The sequence below is a fragment of the Solanum dulcamara genome, chromosome 12 (genome assembly GCF_947179165.1).
Source record: "Solanum dulcamara chromosome 12, daSolDulc1.2, whole genome shotgun sequence".
In the NCBI taxonomy this organism is placed as follows: domain Eukaryota; kingdom Viridiplantae; phylum Streptophyta; class Magnoliopsida; order Solanales; family Solanaceae; genus Solanum; species Solanum dulcamara.
The window spans coordinates 18,274,808-18,285,124 of NC_077248.1; the positions used below are offsets into that span (position 1 = coordinate 18,274,808).

The 10,317-nt window shown below is 31.7% G+C and overlaps 1 long non-coding RNA gene across 1 annotated transcript; it reads right to left on the bottom strand.

Annotated features, from left to right (window-relative positions):
* Nucleotides 1–2,014: 2,014 nt before the first annotated feature.
* LOC129875506 (uncharacterized) lies at nt 2,015–4,300 on the bottom strand. Its single transcript, XR_008763208.1, has 3 exons — nt 4,261–4,300; nt 3,331–3,399; nt 2,015–2,097 (listed from the first exon to the last, which is right to left on the bottom strand). It is a non-coding gene; the product is annotated as an uncharacterized LOC129875506 (long non-coding RNA).
* Between the last annotated feature and the right edge of the window lie 6,017 nt (nt 4,301–10,317).

Genomic DNA, 10,317 nt, shown 5'->3' on the forward strand with positions numbered 1-10,317 from the left:
AACTCTACTAAGGAACAATTCTAAGAGTAAGGATATGCAACCCCAAAATCAACAATGTAATATAAAGTCTGAAAAGGTTGAGTCCAAAAATATTGGACTGAGATCCTAAAAAGATCCATGGCAACTTGAAAAAATTGGCTCACCCTTAAAACCATGAATAATTACTGGTCTCCTAGTTGAGGTCTGTCAGCAACTTGCTGAAGATGCTCTGTACTCAATAAAAAAGAGCAAGTGCAGTATCAGTACACATAAATAATGGTGTACTATTAGGATCACACAGTTAGCCCACTAAGTGAAACATGTAAAAGTAACTACAATATAGTAAAGACAAGCATATATGGGAACACATTAGTCAACAATAGTCCTGTTATGAGACGCATACTCAAATCGTTAGTTTGTACCAGGGTAGTACCCCATCCAATATGTATGTATCAGAACGTGACACCTGATTTGATATATGTGTTGTAACATGACATCCGATCCAACATATATGTCAGAATGTGACACCCGATCTAATGTATGTGTCGAAACATGACACCCGATCCAATAACACAATCACAACTCACAATGAATAGTTCACATACTTGCACAATTAAGTAATGGGTTCACAACAAGCATTTGATCATAGTAGTCATTTCATTAAGACTATTACATTTTTCCTAGTCTCACACATGTAGACAATACTATCAATTGTATATTAACAGGCACACATAACACAAATAAGAAATAAAACAACACCTACCATGAAACCAAACGTTGAGAACTCTAAAGAACTAGAACTTTCCCTTTCTGAAGTCTCTTGATTTATTCTTGGTTTAAAATCAAAGAAGAAAGAGAAAATAGGTTAGGGGGTCATTTGGATATTTTCTCAAGAAAAAATACAAGAATCAATGAACCATTGGCCTATAATACCCTAGTTATATCAAAATCCTTACCCTTTCCACTTTCATGATCACCTTCCCCCAACTAAGATTTTTTCCACCATTAAATTCATTCCAAGAGCCCTCCCCTATGATATTTACCATGGATTCCAGGTTCTAAGAATCAAACTACAAGTTAGGGGAGCGATTAACCTACCTTTAGCATAAAAATAGATGGAAAACTGAATGAATATCACAATAGGTCACTTCTGTTCTCTCCAGAACAAAGTGGGAAAAATAAAAATAATTTTGGGACTTTTTTTCGCTTAAATCTGTGACTATACCGCCATGGTGCCACTTACCCCACCATGGTTGCCCCGCCATAGCGGAAATAATCCCATCGTGGTAGGTTGCACATGGATAGAAACTCGAGATTTGAGTCCCAAGCCCCTATTTTGCAACATGTCCTCAAACCATGACGTTCTAAAATTAACCCTTCACGCCAAGATCAATTACGGGAGTTTTACTCGCCCGAATTTGATTCCATAAAGCCGTAAAGACTCCTTAGTGTCTTGTCTATCAACTCAAACTATCAAACTGACAATTAAATCAATCATCCATTACCAGATTACTCCAGACCTCACCTGACTTAGATATCGTCCAAGTCTGGCCTAGGCTCAAATTTTTTTAAGTTACTACTTAGAAGTTTTCTGACCCAAATTTCTTCCCCATTGACTTATCCATGACGACGAGAACAAGTCATTACAAGAACAAAGCTTGGAAACTGTTTCCTAAAAAACTTGAAAAAGAATTTCATTCAAGATTTGAAAATGTAGAAACACACCACCAGAGAGAAGGAATGGATATGTATTACTCGTTGAATTAATTTTGTACAAGGGATAAAGAATCATAAGTAATGGGATTAAGGGTAGAAACTATACAAGATTAAACAATTTATAGAATTAACAGAACATTCAAGGCTGAAGCAACCCAAAACATATATACAAATAAAGAATTTCTCCCAGAATCTGGAAGTCACATATACAGAGCTACTACAAAATGATTACAAGTTCCAAAAGTAGACTAGGAAATAAAGAATTGTCTTAAAATAAAAATAAAAAAGACTAGTCAAATATATATATAGAAGGAGATATGATCAAGGACGTCATATGCTCCCCTCAACTCCGAATATAGTTGTTGTTAGCTCAATCTCAATGTTGATAGATGGTGCTCATACCTGCATCAAGAAAATAGATGCAGAGTATAGTATGAGTACCAAACCAACAAGTACCCAGTAGGCATCATAGGACGACTAAGCAAGAAAAATAAAAGTAATATAAAATGCTAAACTCAGACACAACAGAGGTTAAAGGAACAAAAAGCTAATAGGAATGCATATGAGTGCACTAAGAACAAAAAAGAAAGGAAGTACAGCTAAGTAAACCCAATTGGGCCTCCATAAGCCCAGAGGGTACATCCGTGTGCAAATTTAAGTAAAATTCAAATGGGCTACCATAAGCCCGATAGGTATACAAAAGAGTTTACCACGATCTTTCACGGACTTGAATTGAGTCAACTGGATGCCAGAGACTTCAATCACGGAGAAATAGGGTTCAAGGACTTTAACCAAGAGAAGAATAAGTCGAGGACTCTAACCAAGATTGAAGGTATGCCAAGAACTCTAATCGAGGCGATAGGTATCCAAGGACTCTAACCAAGGCGAAAGATACGTTGAGGACTCTAAACAAGGTAAAAGATACTCTAAGGACTCTAACCAAGACAAAAGATATGTCGAGGACTCTAACCAAGGCTATGAGCCGAGGTAGGGACTTTAATAGTACTCGGTGGAGTGAATTAGAAACTTTATAATCGAGAATAGAGAAGAGTCATCTACTTTTAGCTTTAGGGTCAGCGACCAAATGAGCATCAAGAAGAGAACCCCAACTGAGTGCCATCAATAAATCACTCTAAGATCAAACTAAATTATACTTGAATCGATGAACGACCTCCAAAACAAGAACTAAGTACACTAGAGCCGAGATGAAGGAAATTATGGAGAAAATGTCTCAAGCACTGGGTTCCTGCCTAGCTAATGCTCAGACTATCAAACTCAAGTCTGCTATATCAATCTATATGGAGCTAAGTCGTTCTAAGTGACATCGGACAGATTCTATGACCTAGCGGCTCCAAATTATGCAAGTCTATAGCAATCACTAGTTGAAGCCTAGATTAAGGCCAAACATAATTAACATCAACCAATAAACACATATAAAAGACTCTACAAGGTAAGGATGATCAAAATGAAGAAAATAAAATGCCAATGATCTTGAATTACTCAAAATAGGCCTAAAACATGGATTCTAAGAAGCTAAGCATGATCAACTAGGTATCCACTCCAAATTCACACAAATCAACATACATATATATATATATTCAAGCTCAATCTAAAGGACGGAAAGTCGTAACCTACCTCGAAGTCAACCGCATATGCTCCAATTTATAATTCTGGATATTTTTCCTTCCGTAAAGCTTCTGAATGCTGCCACGCCATCAAAAATAGAATCATAGCATTATACGGTTATTTAGACACTAAATTCACTTAAAATGAAGACGAACCAATTTTGAAGTCTAAAATAGAATATGGGATCGAAGCCGAAAATTCTGGAATTGACTCCGTCAAGAGGTCCTAATTAGCTCCCTAAACTTGTGTCCCAAAATGGAACACAATTCGAGGCTCGAAATATAGAGAATTGACACATGCAAGAACAAGGCAAGAAGAACTTCATTAAAGGTCATTGAGAGGTCTATGGGGAAAGGAATTACCTCCGAAACAACACTACAATGCCCCCCCAAAGAGTCCCCACACAATGCTCCAACCAAGTCCAGTAACAATACTACACAATTACCACTACGAATCGGACTCCCAATCTCTCAAAAGATTTTCAAATTATGATAAAAAAAGACCCCAAAATGGTCTTAACAGGCCTCAAGTAACGCAAAAGCATAAAAAATAAACGAACAATCAAGCGACTGAATTGTTAGTGCCAGGAAGTCATAAATGACTTGGAATTGCTATAGGAACTCTCTAAATGACGAAAAGAAGACATTTACACAAAAATAACCCGAAGGATCATTACATAACTAGACTCCTAATAATATACTTTTGTATATAAAGTCTTTATTTAGAGATATAGAAGGGCTACATTCATTGAGTCCTAATCTAACTCAAGTGTCTCAATGTCGCAACATTTCCCCTCAAACAAGTGAGGAGAAAAATGTGACACAAATTATGCTTATCAACAAATATGATTATAATATGCCACTACATTAAATTAATAATACAACAAGTGATGAAGAGAAAAATGTGAAACAAATTATGCTTCCTTAGTTATATTATTACTTTTATATTTTGAGTTTGGACTCAAAATTTAGCATGGACCTCCTGCAACTAGTAGTACAAATAAACATCAAGAATCAACAAATTAACAAAGAGATCGAGTAGCTATTACACATCCCCTTCATTTTCTACCAAAACAATATTTTTTTAAAGAAGTCGATATATCACACATGCCACATTTCACATTTGGAAATTGGAAGAATTTGCAATTGTTAAAACTGGAATTGAAACCACATGGCATTAAAGCGACTAGAAATAGAGATTTTTCTTACCAGGAATCAATGAGAAATTTATGCTATATAAAAGATAATTTTTTATTATATTTTTATTGAACCAATTTATCGGAAAAATACATGATGATAAACAAATTTCTATTGAAATATTGAGAATAGTCACTATACATTTTTTTCTCTTTTTACTGATTCAAGCAATAAAATATTTGTGAAAATATTACTAAACATTTTTCCATGAAAATTTAAATAGAAAATTAATATTTTTTTTAGTAGTGTAATGCCTTGATAATACAACTTGGATGCTTTCTACCAAATAGTTTGGTGTGTGTCTTGTGATAACCAATCTAATTAACACTTATATCATTGAGTGAAAAACAAAAACAAATGTAAGATGTGACTTTGATCTTATTTAAAGCAAGAATCAAGAGAGCTTTATTCTAACAAACATATCTTTATCGATACAAATTACAACCACCTTAATTAGGGACATATTCACCGTCCACAAAGATTTCTTATACCTAATAATTTGAAATTCAGATCAACACACAATGTCATCTCATTAATTAAATATTTGTCGAACAGTTTGGGAAGATGATATAAAATGATGTTACGTGGACTTGATATGATATTTTATTGATTCAATCTTTATGTTTGACATGAAACACTTGTTTCTAGTGAAAGGAATAATATTGATTACATTCAACGATAGATTTTCCTCTACGAAATGGGCTGTGAAATGTGTTATCCCCTTCATCTATTTTTACTTATTCATAATTATCCTTAAATGAAGTGCACAAAAATCTTATTTTGATGTCACCATTTAATTCAGTATCTATCTTTTATAAACATTTAACTCATATCCGCATATTGATTACTTTTTAAGTGTTAACTACCAACAGATTAAAAGATGATAGTTTTTGGAAAAGAAATAAAAAATATTTGACGAGAAGAAGAATGAGCAAACAAGAATTTTCTTATTCTATTTTTTAATATGAAGAATATTTTTTTTCTTTTATGGCAATATTTTAGTGTTACTCTTGTTTTAGGGTTATAGGTTTTCAGTTGAATATTGTTATTGATTTAATTATGTCATATTATGCCATTGGGTTTATTGTTTATTAAATGAGTTTTCGGCCGGAAGTAATGTTGTTGAGAAAAGTAATTTTTTTTTTGAAGAGAAATGGGTAAAAGAGGAGAAGAAACAAATGAGAAAAAGTAACATATAAAAATAAGAATAAATAATTGGGAAAAAAAATAAAGAAGAAAGTTCACGTTTTCAGCTATTTTTAGCTTTCACGTGCCACATGGGGAATGAAATTACGGATTATAGTCCGATATACGGGATAAGATGAAATATTTTTAAATTAAATTTGAAATAAAATTATTTAAATATATAATTAAATTTTGAGAACAGGTTTATTTATGTCATTCATTAAAAATTTGGTTTATTTATGTCATTTTTATTTGAGAAAAAGCTCATTCATGTCATTATTTGTTTACTGAAATGGCATAGATGAGTCAAACTTTTAACAGATGATATAGATGAGCCTTTTCTCAAAGTTCGATGGCATATTTGAACATTTTTTATTTTTTAAAAAAATTAGTTAATGACGTGGCCAAATCATAATTGACAACGTGTACAAAATAATTTTGTAAAATAGAAAATATTTTTAGTTTACAAATAATGGCATGGATGAGCCTTTTCTCAAATAAAAATGGTATAAATGAACCAAACTTTTAACAGATGTCATTGATGTGCCTTTTCTCAAAGTTCGATGACATATTTGAGCTTTTTTCCTAAATTTATTATATCATTATTATCGTCAATCAAATACAATATAAAATTTATCTCAAACTTAAATCTAAATATCCCACTTTGTCGCCTAAAATTTGAAATTATTTTATCTCACTTCTCATATGGAATATAACAACAACAACAACAAACCCAGTATAATCCCACAATGTGGGGTCTGGGGAGGGTAAAGTGTACGCAGACCTAACCCCCACCTTGAAAGGTAGGGCGGTTGTTTCCGAAAGACCCTCGGCTTTAAGAGAGGACAAGATAAAAGGTCAGATAGGGGCAAACATATAGAAAATAAGATGAAAACAGGAATAGCAAAAGGATAAAGTCGTGGTAGAGTGGTACGAGAAGAAAGAGGCCTTAACTACTATAAATAAATAAGATAAGATAAGATAGATAAGATAGTCGAAGTACAACGACGCCATAACTATAAACATCAATACAATGCAGAAGTCAAAAGGCATTAAACAATGAGCAGAACTACAACTACTATGCTGCAAAGGATGAAACACCTAGCCTTTTATCCTAATCTGAGTCCTCCACAATGAAAATTATAGTGCGCTAATGCGCCTACTAATAGGGTAGGATAACGCGACTATGTACTAGCCTTCTACCCTAATGTGGGTCCTCCAAACACTCCTATCTAAGGTCATGTCCTCGGTAAGCTGTAACTGCGTCATGTCTTGTTTAATTACCTCTCCCCAATATTTCTTTGGCCTACCCCTACCTCTTCTGAAACCATCCATAGCCAACCTCTCACACCTCCTCACTGGGGCATCTGTGTCTCTCCTCTTCACATGCCCAAACCACGTAAGTCGCATTTCCCGCATCTTGTCTTCCACTGAGGTCACTCCTACCTTGTCCCAAATAGCCTCATTTCTAATCCTGTCGCTCCTGGTATGCCCACACATTCATCTCAACATTCTCATCTCGGCTACTTTCATTTTTTGAACGTGAGAGACCTTAATTGGCCAACACTCCGCTCTCATATGGAATAGATTACTTAAAAATTATAATCTAAAATTTTTAATTTCAAAATAATATAATACGAGAATGAAACAATCCCTTTTCCCTTAATCTTTAAATTCTACCACATACAAATAAAATATACTCCTATAAGAATAAACTTAATACATGATATAATTTGACGGTACTAAATAAAGTGTACATCCTAGCTAGTCGTGCTGGTGAAGCGTGTAGCTAGTTTAATTTAGGTTGGATTTCAAGCTCAATGTGGACATTTGTGTTTTATAGTATTGTCTAACCTCATTTATCAGTACTAGATAAGCATTGCTCGTGCGGGGCACGGACTTGACATTTATGATTTTTAGATAGTATATTTTTATTTGTGTAAATATAATATTTTTGTGCCATAATTTTAAATTTTGACTTATTTATTTGAAAATAATAATAATTTGTGGAAGTAATATTTTATATGATCATTCAATTATGAACTCTTTTCTCAGAAAGTCACTCAATTTTGATTTTTAACTCGAAAGTCACTCAATTATGAAATTTTTTCTCAGAAAATCACTCAACTTTGATTTTTAACTCAAAAATCACTCAACAATGAACGTTTTACTTACAAAGCCATTCAACTTATTTAATTGATTTTTTATAAAATTAAAATTTATTTACATGGAATTTTTATTTCTAACTAAAATTGTAAAAAGATGACCGCCTATTTGATTCGATCCGATAAAAATATAATAGGGACCCTTTCTTTTACCCTTTTCCCCCAAAATATAATAGTTAGGATTTATTATTTTAATAACCTTTAAATTTTGTGTGTTTTATGAATTTTTCTACACTATGCTTAATCTGTGTTTTTTATAAGAACATCGTCACAGTTTGAAAAGTTTTTATGAAATTGGATATATTTTAAGCAAGTATAATTGGTTATAAATGGTTTAAATGTATGAACTGGAAAATTAAGTTCGCCCATATTCAGAATTACTAATTTTTAATAAAATAATAAAATTTAAAATATATGTTTTATTTCCTTTTTTATTTTTACTTCTTTTTAGAATTAATTTGGCATATTTTTAAGGAGCAAGAAATAACATATTAATTTTACTCTATTATATTTTGAATATAATAAATTTAATATTTTAAAAAATGTATTGAAAATGACTATAATTATTAACAAAGATAAATTTAAAAAATAAGTGATAAATAATTTTTTATATTTTTAAATTGAATAAATAAAAAATAAATATTTATTTTAATATAGTGAACCAGTAAAAATGGGTGAAGGAATTTTATGTATAACAAGCTTCATAATAGACTCCCAATGTTCCTTTGAAATTAAATACAATGTGCAAATTAAAAATAAAAAAAATTATCAGCCACACATTATAATTATAATGAGAATTGGGTCCGCTTGAAATATATATAATTGTGTCAAAGGGCAAAAGGGTAATCACAGACATATATAGCAAAAAGCATGCAAATGAATTAACTTAATTTTGGACAATTGGGCCAACCAAAATTCAACACCAAATCAAAAGAAAAAAATTTCAAAACAGAAATATTTTAATATTTAATAGGACTTTCTAGCTACATTTCAATATTTATTAAAAATGACAATATTTGAAATTGCTATTTCACTTGATTTTGTATTTTTAAAAAAGAAAAATTTTAAAAATACAGCTAATAAATAACAGATTGGAGAAGAATATGGGAAAGAATCTTTCAACTACATAATCTTTCAACTACATAATCTTTCAACTATGACAATGTTTCCCTGAAAATATTCATTTAGTTACTGTAATGACCCGTTTGATCATTTTGAAAATGAGTCATCTCTCTTCCATAAAATATTCTCTCCAAAAAATAAAATAAAATAAAAAAATTAAATTATAAATTTGGACTATTCGATAATTATAGTTATTTAATTGAGAGGTGAATTTAGATAACTTAATTAATTAATGGACTAAAATGGTAATATATTCAATACTTTATACCACTTATTTCATATTTATTTAAAATCAGTTAATGGAATTGTAATCTTTAATACCTAATTAATAAGAAAAAGAGAACAAGAGGAGAGAGACTTCACTGCGTCGGCGGAAACAAAAATGAAGAGAAAGTCAAGAGAGCCAAGTAAGGTAATTCTGTGCTAGTTTTATACAGGAGCATAGTGTACTATTGCTATCAATGTATAATGGAAAGATTGATAAATGAATAAAATATATATATAATGTCATCATGTGTTGAACAGAAAGAGAATGGAGGAGAAAAATTGAATTGGAAGATGCTATTCACGTGGGTCCTTGTCCATTTTGATTGTTGTCTTTCCTTGAGGGCTTCATAATTTGTCTTACTTTTCTTATTATTGTTACATTATGATTTAAGTTGGTATATTAAGATAGAAAATTAAATATTAGGTGTAATTTATTATATGATTATCACCATATCTATGGTATTGAAGGGATTTAGAGTTAATCCTGGGCTTGAGATTTAGGTAATTAATTAATTATAGATTTTAGGATGAGTTTTTGGGTATAGGCTAGACATATAGTGATATGAATGTTGTTAATTTTGAAATCTTATGATGATTATTCATTTGATTAGATTATATTTATTCGGAAACCTAGCGAAAGGGGAAGGCTCAGGTCTCGGAGTAATTGCTTGATCATTTGAGGCAAGTGAATTTCTAAACCTCAGTTTAAGCTTGTAGATACTTGTATTTCCGTGTTATGTGTATTGGAGAGTAATGAGAATTGGACTGGGTTATTGACTGTATGGTTGGCCTTAAAAATGGAGATGAGGGGTATAAAATGATGATCTAATGACATGTATTGGTGGAATTGATATGTTGTGATTATGGGTTTATTTTGAACATGTGAAATGACTACATTGATGTGAGATAGGAAAAAATTATTATTGTTGTCATGTTATTATCGTGAATTATATGAACATGAATTGATTGCATTGATTCTGACATATTATGTGAGACTGAAAATGATATAAAACAAAAGGGGTCGGGCCCCACGCTCCGTAGCAGGTATTATGAAATAAAGG